Raw genomic sequence first — 13,973 nt, 5'->3', positions numbered from 1 at the left:
CCGGAGGTGGGCCAAGACCAGCCTCTCCAGCACCTTCATCACATGGGAGGTGAGGGCGACCGGTCGGTAGTCGTTGAGGCCAGATGGTGTTGACTTCTTTGGGACAGGGACCAGGCAGAGAAAACTGCAACGTTTTAGCTGCACAGCAAGCACTTAAAAAAAGCCACATTTCTAAAGGCTAAATATCTCATCATATAAAATTGAATTTGGAATGAGAGCGCACACAAACCTTCCCTGTGCTTTCAGTTGTTCAAAATCACTCACTACTCAATGTTCTGTGAGTTTGCCATTTTGTTGTGCTGTCTAAATGTATTGTGAGACTTATTTTATCCTATATAATGGACTCAAAGTATCACACAATGCACCGTGAAAAGAAGTGTAGAACCTATGGGCACTTGCAGGCACTAAAACAGGCACTATTTACCATCTTACCTTTCAAAATAAAAGCCCTAGACATCGGGCTGTTAACCACAATTAACCAAATTATCATTGCGCTAAGAGGATATGTATTCATTACAAAACAAAACAAAGTCAGTCTGTATTATATATAATCCATCAGTTGTTCTGGCATGTTTTACTTGAACGACAGCAGTGACGTGAGAGAAAATGAGCAAAGGAGTCCTAAAGTGTTTATTAATCTTGCCGATGCGCTCACTAGTCACCACATAGTCCTCTCCGTAGATCTCCCCGTATAGTGAGAAGGGAGTCGTGAATGACTGAATGACACAGCCACTGTGGTATTATATAGAATGAAACTACACCGCCTGGCAGCATTTCTCATCCATTCATCCTGTTGGAACATTTCCCAGCATGCACTGGGCAAAAGGCAGAGAACCAGCCTGCGCAGGTTGCCGGTCTCTCACAGTGCGTACACACAGCGCTGGACTCTGTGTGAAAAGAAAAGTGAGCGTGGATCCCCGTTGACCCGCGATGTATTCAGCTGAGTGTGGTCCCGTAAGCCGTGGCATAAATGCCCAGCGTGGTAGCTCGATCCTCCCCGCAGCCCAAAGACCAAGAGACTCACTCTCACAGCCTCCTCCTTTCACTGTACGCTGCCCTCTCTCTGTCTCACTCCGACACTCACAGAGAGAATGGATCTCTCCCCCGCCGGCTACTCTTCCGTTGTCCCACGCTCGCCTCAAACTTCTGCGAGCAGGTGCGTTGCTGCGTGAGCTCCTGTCCTACAGGCGGATCCTGCTCTGCAGCCCCTGGCACGAGGACAGTGATGACGTCATGACGAGCATCGGGAGAAAGAGGTACAGGAGGAGGAGGAGGAGAGGACAACAGCTCTGGACATGTAAAAACAACAGCTGCGACAGGCGCATTGTCATTCCAGCATTTGTTTCATGCTGAGTGCAGCAGCAGGTCAGTTCACGGCATGGGAACCACCGAGCTGTCCCCGACTTGCTTCCTTGTTTAGAGACGCACTCATCAGCTGATGATTCGATGAGCTAATCGACAGAAGATAAATATGCAATAATTTTGATAATAAAATAATTGCTTCATTTGGTGCTTCCGGTTTTTCAAATGTGAGTATTTGATGATTTTCTTTGTCATAGTAAACTGAATATTTTGGGATTTTGAACTTTTGGTCGCACAAAACAAGATATCTGACGATGACCCCTTGAGCTGTGGGTACTTTTGACAAGCAGTTTCACTACTTTTGGATCGTTTGTCGACAAAAAGATGAATTAATAAGTGTTGGTTACACTAACACGACACTGAAATAGCTTAAGGAAAGGATCTCTTCATAGCCAAGTGCATTGACTCATCATAAACAACACATCAGTGCATCTTTCTGCAGCCAGGAGGCGTGTTCATGTGTTTCATACAGGAATAAGTCATTTGTAACATGATCATGTCACAGGAGTTTACTGCTTGGCTGCGAGTACTCTGTGGCCGCTTTGCACAGTCATTGTATTATATTTGTTTGTGTGTGTGTATATATATATACTTATTTTGTATTTTATATTTTACTTGTATACATCTATATCTTTCATCCCTGTTTTTTATATTTTATATTTTATATTTTATTCTCGTGTGTTTAGTTTATTGGTGCTGCTACTGTGATGACAAATTTCCCCTTGGGGATTAATAAAGTATATATCTATCTATCTATCTCTCTAAAAGTTGAGCTATCCCACATTTTAATTTGAATCAGAACCCAAACTGAAATAGAGGCTCTTCTCAGCAGCACACAGTCACGGTGTGAAACCCACCACAGACATCACACCAGCATCCAGCCACAACATGTAGGTGAGCCCTTTCTGCGGGTCTTCTCCAGGAGAAATGACCTGCAGGGAGCTTTGTGTGTGGCCAACAACAGCGCCTACTGATGCTGACAAAACGACAAGCTGTTTTAACATCAAGAACAAGTGTTGAACTAACAGCTGTGTAGCCACGTCGCTTCACTCCCGCGTTACTCTGAAATGTGACTCCGGCGTACAGGATGAAGATGTACACGATGTATACGCTTCAACGATGCACTGTGTGGCTCTTTAACCCTGAGCTGCTCTTATACATGCAAGGCCATGTTTCTTGTTCCACCACACACACTATAATCATGTGTGTCGTATACAGTCCTTCTTTACTGGCTCTCTTTTTGTTAGTTATTGGCTACCAGGAAATGAAGTCCCGCCTCATGTAATTAATGGGCACAATTATGTAATTGAGGAGTGGTCTGCAGTCTGTTGCAAATAGGACCAGATGTCTTGAAATGCAGTTGTTCTGATCACTTACAGTGGGGTCAGCGGCCGTACCAAGACCTAGCTCGCCCCCATGTAGTTACCCAGACGCTCTTTTCTTTCTCTTGTAAATAAAGACTTAATGGTTTACAAGCCTTCCAATAACCGTAATACCTTCAGAGCGAATTAGCTCACAAAGCAGCCAGACACAGGCTGGAAGTAACCTAGACCACTGGGGAGAAGAAAACACACCCATGTGTACTTCTTTTCTTTTCTAAAAGAAGAGTTTTAACTTTCAGGGTAATGTGTGTTTGACTGTTTTAGTTGTATTTTTTTTCAAACACATACATTGTGTCGATTAAAGCTTTGCCAAGCATTTAAAATCCGAAGATAAATCATCCCTGATCATAATAAAGCAACTACTTGTGTACTTCCTTCTGGCCCTTTTATTCTCGTCGTCTGTGCGCATGCACGGACATGTGTGTGTGTGTGTGTGTATGTGTGTGTCAACCAACCAGCCTCTGAATTTGAAGTTCAGATTATTGCGAGGCGGCGAGGCTGATTTAGATGCTGCTGATGTCATCCCCTCGCTGTGTATTCAGGTCTGCGCTGTTCCTAAGGCGCAGAAAGCCTCCCTGCAGGCCTTTCAGTGTTTCAGTGCGACACAATGAGAGGGAGAACTCAAACTGCTTCAGATCGTTCAAAGTTTCACAGAGTTTGACATCATTGGATGGTAATACAGATAGATGTAAAAGCAAGTACGTTGATGTTATGATTTTTTCTTCAGCACAACGAGCAGCGTCTATCCAGCCTAACATCTCTACTGTGAAAACTGCTGGTTGTTGAGTGAACTACTCTACTTCATCCTATCCATCAGGGGATCTACTCGAGGGCTCGATGTGGGCCCGGATCTTTCTCATGCTGAGGAAAACAAACAGTCATTGCGAGCATGAAAATACAGAAGAGACGGAATGATCTTATCTGATCCAAGTTCTTGAGGAGGGACATGTTTCAGGAGTGCAAACTGAAGGAAATCCGTCGACGCCTGCTGGAATTTCTTTTAACTCTACAGGACTGTCTCAGAAAATTAGAATATTGTGATGAAGTTCTTTATTTTCTGTAATGCAATTAAAAAAACAAAAATGTCATGCATTCTGGATTCATTACAAATCAACTGAAATATTGCAAGCCTTTTATTCTTTTAATATTGCTGATTATGGCTTACAGCTTAAGAAAACTCTAAAATCCTATCTCATAAAATTTTAATATTTCCTCAGACCAAGTTAAAAAAAAGATTTATAACAGCTGAGTGTTTGTCAAGGCTCAGGAAACCCTTGCAGGTGTTTCGAGTTAATTAGACAATTCAAGTGATTTGTTTAATACCCTACTAGTATACTTTTTCATGATATTCTAATATTTAGAGATAGGATATTTGAGTTTTCTTAAGCTGTAAGCCATAATCAGCAATAAATCAGAATAAAAGGCTTGCAATATTTCAGTTGATTTGTAATGAATCCAGAATGCATGACATTTTTGTTTTATTAATTTCATTACAGAAAATAAAGAACTTCATCACAATATTCTAATTTTCTGAGACAGTCCTGTATATGTGTCATTTTTTAAGGAAAACCACATTAACTGCATTTCTTGCTTGCGTGTTTTAGCTTCCAACAATGTTTCCAATGCTAAAAGAAAACATTACGACATCATTAAAATGAGATAAAAGGTGGTTGCTCAATAAGCAGCAGAAAGTCATTTCAGTTCAGTTTAGTTAAGTTTAGTCAGGCAGTGCAGGGCCAGCCAGCCAGCCAGGACAGTCGAGTTGTAAATGTGTTCCAGCAGGAAAAGCCAAGCTTCAGAGCGAGGCGAGCAGTCTGGAGTCGGCAACTTTCCCCTGCTCCAGCTAGCGCACCGCCCTCCCTGCAGCCCACCCAAGAAGCAGCCCATGGGCATAAATTTGAGAGGCTGACTCGCTGCGGATTTAAAACAATCTGCATTTCTCTCTCCCTCCTCCACACTCACTATAAAATGTTTCTTTCGTTTTCTGTATTCTCTTTTGCCCTTCTTTGCGCTCCAACAAATTCCACTTTTAATAAAAATGGAAAGCTTTTTCTCAACGTGGGCCAATAAAAATAATTTGTTTTGAAAGCTTCATTAAATTCGCAAAAATGCAGCAAATGGACATGAAGTGTGTTTTTTTTGTCTGTGCGACTGTACAATCTTCTTCTCCTCGACTGTAAAGGAGACGACTGCAAAGCTTTGTTGAAACAAAGTTAATTACACCTTTCAATAGTTTATTGTTTCCTGGAGGGAATTATTTTCTCAATAACTGCTCCAGCACAAACTTAGACTGCTATTTCCATTTACGTTTTATGGCACCACAGGGAACATAACTGTAAACAATATTTGATTGATGCTACAGAGGAAAACATCCCGTCAGTTTGCTCCAGCTATCACAAAACCAACAAAACCAGCGCACCGCATCACTTTTGTTCATCACATGCTGCAGAGCTCTTCGGCCTCTCTTTGACGAGGAGGATCTATCATCGTTTCTGCGACGAAAACAATCAACAGATGTTACTCATGAATTCAAATGAAAGCGCAGAGTTTTCACCTGAGTCATCAGCGAGAGTCTGTGACTTTCTACACGCAGCCCGAAGTCTGATCAAAGCGCTGCATGCACCGAATGTCACGTTAGAATCTGTGAGTAAATATGAGGACGTTTGACAGAGTGCAGTTACCTTTGACCCGCAGCAGATTCATGTCAGTGTATCAGTGACGACCCGGCCTGCATTTGGCTTGCAGTGGTTGTAAGTCATGCGCGTGTGTCACTACGTCCATGCATGAGGGCTGACTTCCTGTTATGGCATCTGATCTGGTTAACGTGGCATCAGCAAAGCCAATGTAGATTCTCACAACTGTCACTTAGCTATGTACAGAAGAGGGGAACAGGAACAGAAAGAGACGCAAGAGGACCGAGCAGCAGAGGAGGAGGAGGAGGAGGAAGAAGAGGAGGAGAGAGAATGGGAATGAGGAGGGAGATTTATAGAGAACTGGAAACGTTCAAAGTAAAGTCAGAGAGAATCTTTCTGTGTGGTTCTAGAAGGCTGACAACACTATTCTTTTCTCATGAGCAAGCAGCACTGTGCAGTAATGTGGTTTGGGTCATCTCTTGTGCAAAATTAAAATTGTCGAACTATAAACTTGGAACACATTAAGATGTCCTTTGTTAAATGTACTAACTTTTTCACATCTAAAATAGCTTTTTACACCAATCTTATGGAAAGTTTACATGGCTCAGAACACACTCTCTCAATCTTGGAGGTTTGGGGATTTATCATCTGCAAGATGATTACAGGATCAGTGAGCAGCCGTTAACCCAGAGCTCAGCATCCTCTAGCATAGAAACATGACTGAAGGATTATATATTTTGACATATTCAAAGTTTGAATTGAATGCTTGGACAAATTGCACTAAATCAGATTAGATTTGTCCAGTGATGACTTAAACTGCTTGTCATATTTTGTTGCATAAAACAAAAAAAGATATACGTGTTATTGTTTTGCTTCTAGTACCAGAACTCCAGTATCGTATTGACACTGATATTAAAAAGAAGAAGAGAAATGCTAATCATCACTACGAAGCACTCACTGGGGACAACTAGTGCGTTAAATAATGATGTAGTAAATGAAATATCGAGAAGCTATCCTGAGCAGCTGCATCTATGTGCGTCTCTGGCGTGTAAACGTGCTGCATACCGATGCATGAGGGATCACAAATATCCGCATTGCTTCACAGGTTGATGAAGTGCATTAAGACGAGTGTGTGGGATGTGGAATTACGAGTTGCCTGAGAATATCAATCTAGCCGAGGATCTTGTGACGTTATCTTAAGAAGGCTCATCACAAACACACGCATGGATCTGCCTCTGCAGCCTTTCTCTACTCAACGTCTCCTTCCTGCTCTGTCTCTCTCTCACTCTCTCTCTCTCACTTCGTGGAATTCGGAAATAATTATTCCAGCAGTTAAATGTAATAGCTAATTACATAAAATGGCTTGGAAAATGTAGTGACTTACACAGAAACTCTTAAGGAGGAGTAATCTACACCTATCCAATTAAAAATAAAATGAGGGATAGCAGGTTTGTTGGAGCGGGAAGAAAGAAAATAGAAAGCTCTTTTCATGTGGAGCAGTGTTTCACCCAGATGTGTTTTTTGTTGTGTTAAACTTAAAAGGCTGAAAATCACATCAAAACCCTCTGGATGACCCTCCCTGGCTATCTGGCAGCATACTAGAGACGAGGGTCTCATTGGTGGACGTCAGAGAGACGCAGGCAGTGAGGAGGGTGAGCGTCAGACTCGTGCGTGGTAATTACACTGGTGATGGCAGCACCCGAATGCACCGTGGCTATGGCAACCTGGTGAAATAACAAACACCGCCCCCTCTTCCCATTTAGGACAGTGCGCCGTGAGTCACCAGCGGCTGAGAACACACACATTGAACACACACGCGTGCGCGACACTCACGCATACAGGAAGAACATCGCAGACGCACAAACACACACCTGTAAACAACGACTGCACCCAATTATCACTTCATCCTGCAGTAGTTTGACTGTCTTTTAATAAAATAACCACAGAAAATAAATCACAGCATTCTTTTTTCTCGGCCTCCTCCACAGATGCTGCTAATGTTTCGCCTTCGTCATCCGACCACCAACTCTCAAAGAAAACCACAAGCCCATTGTTGCAAACCGAGCTGAAGTAACAGCGAGAAAATGAGTAAGTACCACCCTGGGTTGTTGGTGCATGTGAAAGCTATTCCAGATCTCACCTGCATCCTATTAGCGCTAGTTTGATATCTAATATCAACCACATGAAATGATAGTTAATAGTCAGCATGCCACACACACACACACACACACACACATGCACAAATTGATCAAAACCGCCACCCTCATTCAAAGAAGGTGGAACGATGGGAAAAGGGAATGACCCTGCCTCATACTGTCAGCACTGATGCTTAAATCAGTATCACACACACACACACACACACACACACACACACATATTCCTTCAGGCAACAAACACTGTGTTTACTGAAGAATTCAACCAGCATTGCTCTCAATGCCGCCTGCTGTGCCACATGTGACTTGACATTTCATGTCCAGACGTAAGGCAGTGAGTACTGAGATGGTCCCACGTGAGGGTCCAGGATGATCAAGACATCCACTTGTTGGGCTGGCCCTCTCTCGTTTCGTTGTTTGTTGTGCTCCCAACTGCATGTGAAGCCCAGTATTGTACGAGTTCTGCAGATCAAGATTAACATCCATTGGGAAAGTCTGGTCCCAATACAGGAAGTAGTGGTTTCTTTCTGTTCCGAGGAGGAGAGTGAGGGTGTGGAGATCAGCAGTCCAGCTACAAATGCAATTTCTGAGTAAAACATATTTGCTGCTGATGGATTATGTTTCTTTGTAATGATTGATTGATCGAGGGCAGGGCGACATTTCTTATGCCTGCTGAATTCACAGGGAGGTTCAGTGACTCAGTCGCCTTACCCAAACCAAACCTGAACCACAGATTGGTTGCCAGAACCACATCTTCTGCCAACCGTAACCCTGCTATACGTCATTGAATGTTTTTGCAGAATTATCCAACATCAATGTTCCCTCTGGCAACGGGGTTGTTTTATGGTCCTTATTGTTGCCAATTCTCAGATGATCAGCCTCTTGGAACCAATAAATGACAACTAACAGAAACACTTGAACATTTGTTTCCATTATTGATTCATCTGTTTGTTTGATTTGTTTTTTTACAAAGCGATTCATTGTTTTGTCTATAAAATACCAGAAAGTAGTGGAAAGTTATGGGATCTTATTTTTCCAGAACAACCCACAGAAGCAGTGAATGTCCGTTTGAAGATGAGGTTTAAACTTCGATTCATGCATCCTATAAGACAGTGACATCTAATGCTGCCGACATGTCATTTTTCTATTCCTTTGAACTGATTGTCTCTGGAGATCAATTTGTCTGATATGCCTTCCAGTGGGTGGGAAAGCTCTAAGAGACCATGAACAGAATATGTCGCATGATTTCCCCTCTTTAATACGTGTGCCCTTTGGCTAATGTGAGTCAAGCTTTCTAAAGGGCCTAATGCCTTTGCCCTCGGGTGTCATTCATTCTCATTACAGCATGATATATGTGATCAATGATTTATTTCTCGGAGGACGGGTTTCCAGATTGCTGGCTCGAATGATAACCGTGGCTCCCATGGAACAAAGTGAAGCTCGGTGATCACCAAAACCAACAGGCGACGACAAACAATTCCCTCCGCTCCCAATGAACAACGTCCATGAATGCTGACACACAACGTGAATGAAGCCCTTGCAGCAGTTTGAAAGCAACGCAAATTCTATACGATGAACCAAAATAACCTTCAAATACCAGACCCTGACACGAGGGCGCGAACCGTCTCTAAATGAGCCTTGAAGTGCGGAAGGGGAAACTAGAAGATGAGGAGAGAAAGGAGTAGCAGGGGGAGGAAGACAGAGAAAGAGTGTTTGATTGTGTTTGATTGTGTGTGTGTGTGTGTTCTTTGCTTATGTGTCCTTTGGAGCATCCCCAGGCCTGTCTGCTCTGTTCCCTCAGAGAGCGAAGCCGATCGGCTCCGCGCTGTGAGCCTACATGGTTTTAGCCCGGGCCGGCACAGACAGACAGCTGCTATTAAACCCTGATTGTTTCAGGTTCACAGGGTGTGAAAGGGTCTGATTGAGGGGCTGTGATCCCAGTGAGGGTGGTCTTTCTGCACCCTCCTCCCTCACCTCCCTCTCACTGGAAGGTGGGAGGGTGTTGGGGGGAAAAGGTGGCGGAGGATTGGTGGTGGGCGGTGAGGGGGGATTGCGGGCATCACGTGACGCATGTTTTCTTGTTAAGCGGACCAAAATGGAATCTGGACCCAAAAACGGCACTTGTTGCTGCCTGCCTCTCTGGGTACCAACGTATCACGGAACTGGCGGCTCGATTTAAAAAAATGTAATGATGCTAAAGTGGAGTTTTAGAGATATCAGCCATAGAGAAGTCTGCTTTCTCCTCAATAGAAGGCAGACATAGACCAGGTGACTCACACCAAAATCATCCAGATTGATAAATAGCACGACAGGTAAGAGGTGAACTGTCCCTTTAAGTGAACATGAAACATATAGCCCTCTATCTACCTTTGTTTATACTGTCCTAATAGGAGGAGGAATTCATCCCACTAAATTCAATTGTATTCAGGCTGATAGCGACTTATCAGCGCTCTGATGTGGCTGTGATAAAACACATCAGTCCTCTCCTGTGACTGGATAGGAGGACAGTCGCTTCCTGTATGGTCTATTTGTTTAAGAGCATTCCCATTAAGGAGCCTTTTGGCCTTAACACACTTGATAAAGACCAGTGAGGGTGAGGAAGCTCCCCTGCAGAGCTTTTCACACGTGGCCAAAGGACAAGTGCACTTTCCTTCTTCGTAAATTCCCCCCTACCCGGTCTCAACCTTGAGAAGGGCCCGAGTTCTTCTCTGTAAAGAGCCCACGCTGTTTACTGGATTATATTTTCTGTTTTCCTGTCATCAAACGAAACATGGACGGTACTTTATATGCTTGTGTTCCAGTTCTCAACATATGGAAACTTAAGTTTCACAAAACATCCTAACATCTGACCTCTAGCCCCTCATATCCAGTCTAATGAATGACAACTATACATTATATATAACAATCACGTAATCCACAATTTCACTTAATAACTTAATGAATCATTGTCTCTCCCTCTCATGTTTTTGTAGATCGACTAAAGACCCTTTTGTGGCTTACAAATGCACTCTCTCTATGTGTATGTGAGTGTGTCTGAGCAAATACTGTTTAGGGAGGATGTGAGTGTGTGTGCTCAGCACTTCTCACTGTCACTTTGGAATAAATAAGTGTTTGGCTGTCCTATTGAGTCCAGTGTTGACACTCTTCAGTCCAGGGCCACTACATGAAGACCAGCAGCCTAATCTTCCCACATTAGCAGCTACAGTCGCCTCTTATACAGATAATTAGATTACATTCAATAATCTATCTCAGATTATACATGGATTATGGGAGGCTTCACTGCATGTTTATGTTCGCCAAAAGAAAGAACAAAAATGCTGCAGCAAGTTATTTCAACATGTACAGGAGCTTACCGCCTCCCAGAGCCTCAGACAGCGTGTTGTGGGTGTCCTGACAGAAACTCACATTTGGAAAAGATATTGGCACCTCAAGTATTTCAGGTTACAAGAAACAGCTGTTCTCAGATGGCCCTGTAATCCTGGGCTGTGCCAGATGATTTTTTAAACTGCGCTTGTAGTCAGACCACCAAAATAGGCACTTCCCCCCGAGAAATGCACGTAGGAGGGCAGGACATGTTACATGTGATGATGTCTCAACCCAGCATAGTCTACATACACAATTGATGAGGAGGAATGAACACACACAAAACAAAACTATATCCCACTGAACACATTTGGAATTGTTAGAAGAAATATGATATAACTTAATTGTGGAAGTTTGCAGCACACGTGAAGCGTGAACCAGACTAATTAATTAAAGTCAACGCTCCCCAAAAAGTAAAGTCACCGTAGGAGTTAAAAGCCAAAAGTGGACCCAGGAAAGCTTCACTTACAACAAAAACGCCACGTTTTTTTCCCCACGTCAGAAAACACGACAGGGATTATAAAAAGTTAAACACAGCATTTCCCAACTCCGTAATGAGCTATTTATCAATGGTCGCCTGTGATTTCCAGAGCGAATCTGAACCACCAGATACTCACCTCAGGTTAGGAACATTCAGCATGAAACTGGCGGACTTGATTCCCAGAGTCCTTGGAAGAGCTCAGTGTCCAAGGACTGCAGAAAAGTGTGCGCTCCCAGTAAAGCCTCCCTTCTTTCTCTCTTTCTCTCGATTTTCTGGAAAGACGCGCTCGGATGGAGAGGACGCGATCGTTCACGGGTCCGATACTTTATCCCGTTTCAGGAGAGCTTTTCCATGGCGTTTTTAAAAATGTTTTTACTTCAGTCACTTTTACGCGAACGGTGACAAAATTGAACCCCATGTTCGGGTTGTGGAGTCCCTCAAAGCCCCCGGAGTCGGTTGCACACAGCCAATGCGGGGAATGCACCCCCTTCTCCTCCTCCTCCCTCCCTTTCTCCACAGACCGTGGACCACCCCGAAACAGGAAGTTCACTTTTTTTCCCTTTTTTCTTCTTCTTAAAGAAGGGCCATGCTTGCCTCAGTTTTCCCCTCAAAGTTATCATGCACTCCAGATTATGCAGCCGGGCTCGTGTACACTCGGATCCTCGTCCCTTTTTTTCTTTGAGAGTCAATGCCAATGGCCAACATGTAGCCTATAGCGAGTATAGTTACGTTATATAAAGACACTGCGGCATGCATATCTTTAGAAAATACTTGGATGGCCACGGCGACGTCTATATAAAGTGCGTTCCTATCTAGTAATTAGAATAATCTATCTATAAATGTTTTTGTTTACTTTAATAGTGTAACTTCAGAGCAGCCTCTCGGGCAGCGTGTGTGGCTGCTGGCTACGTGTGGGGATGCTGCAAGAGCTCCAGAGAAATCCACCACAAAACCTGGACTGGAGTTCCAGGACCAGTAACACTGGCATTAGTGGAAGAAATACTCACTCCTTGAGTCAAAGTAGTAACACCACCGTGGGACATATTCTTTTAGAAATGTACTTCAGTAAAGGTACAACATGATTGGCATGGAAAGTAAAAACACTCATTATGCAGTATAGGCCATTTCAGAAGAACGTGCGTTGTATTATTCTATTATGATCATGGTATTGTAAAACATAAACTGGAATGGTATGGGATTAGAGGGGTAGGGCTAAATTGGTTAAAAAGTTACATTGAAAACAGAAAACAGTTTGTTCAGATGGGTGTAGCTAGGTCTCCACTCTTAGATATTATATGTGGTGTTCCGCAGGCGTCAATTATTGGACCGAAATTATTTGTACTGTACATCAATGATATATGCAATGTTTCTAAAATACATAATTATGTTATTTTTGCTGATGACACTAATGTATTCTGTGCTGGGGAGAACCTTCAGCAGCAGTTGGAGGTTGTCACAACAGAATTGAGCAAGCTAAAGTTGTGGTTCGATGTCAATAAATTATTAGTAAACATAAAAAAACAAAATTTATGGTTTTTGGTAATAGAAATATACATCCGAATACTCCGGTAGAATTAATGTTGGATAGTGTTATGTTGGAAAGCGTTTTCGAGAACATATTTTTAGGCGTGATAATCGACCACAACTTTAGCTGGAAACCACATATCAAGTATGTCAGGTCCAAGTTAGCACGAACTGTAGGGATATTATGCAAAACAAGACACATACTAAACTATAAATCAGAATCAGAATCAGAATCAGAAACAGTTTTATTGCCAGGAATGTTTACACAAACGAGGAATTTTAAATCATTGCAGACATTATATTACACTCTCGTTCTACCATACATGACATATTGTGTTGAAGTATGGGGGAACACCTACAAAAGCACCATACAGCCATTATGCATCATGCAAAAGAAAGCAATCAGAATAGTGAACAATGTAGGATATCTAGAGCACACCAATGCACTGTTCTTAAAATCACATACACTGAAACTTAGGGATACAGTAGAGTTCAAAACAGCACAAATTCTGTACAAAGCTAAACATAATTTACTTCCTGGCAATATTCAAAAGATTTTTAGAGATAGAGAAGGAGAGTATGAACTAAGAGGGAGATGGAATTTCAAACAGCCAATTGTTCATACAACTCTAAAAAGCATGTGTATATCTGTCTGTGGGGTGAAACAGTGGAATATTTTAACTGAGGACATCAAGGAAAGTAAAAATCTGGTGATATTCAAGAAAAATGTTAAATTCATGACTCTGGAGAAGTACAGGCGTATCAGCATTGATGAAGCATCATAAGTAACGGTTAATGGGGACAATTTGTTGTTGTTGTTTTGTTTATTGTTTTATGTAAATATGTATGTGTGTGGATTTATGTATGTGTGTGTATATGTATATATGGGTGTGTGAATGTGTATGTATATGTATGTGCATGTGTATATGAATATATGTTTGTGTATATATATGTATATATTAGTGCTGTGAAAAATAACGCGTTAACTCAGTTAATTCAATTACAGGTTTAACTAGTTATTTTTTTTAACGCATTTAACGCATGCGCAGAATGAGCTTCCAATCTGTCTGTTGTT

General features: G+C 42.4%; 1 protein-coding gene across 1 annotated transcript in view; it reads right to left on the bottom strand.

The window, feature by feature from the left end:
• Positions 1-11,576, bottom strand: part of gli1 (GLI family zinc finger 1) — a 61,779-nt gene extending 50,203 nt beyond the window's left edge. The window contains exon 1 of the mRNA XM_056438068.1: positions 11,511-11,576. The gene's annotated coding sequence lies outside the window, so the exon portion shown is untranslated. The remainder of the gene's footprint in view (positions 1-11,510) is intronic.
• Between the last annotated feature and the right edge of the window lie 2,397 nt (positions 11,577-13,973).

The sequence above is a fragment of the Pseudoliparis swirei genome, chromosome 18 (genome assembly GCF_029220125.1).
Source record: "Pseudoliparis swirei isolate HS2019 ecotype Mariana Trench chromosome 18, NWPU_hadal_v1, whole genome shotgun sequence".
NCBI lineage: Eukaryota > Metazoa > Chordata > Actinopteri > Perciformes > Liparidae > Pseudoliparis > Pseudoliparis swirei.
Note: the sequence above shows the minus strand (reverse complement) of the source record. Positions and strands in the feature narration are given on the sequence as shown.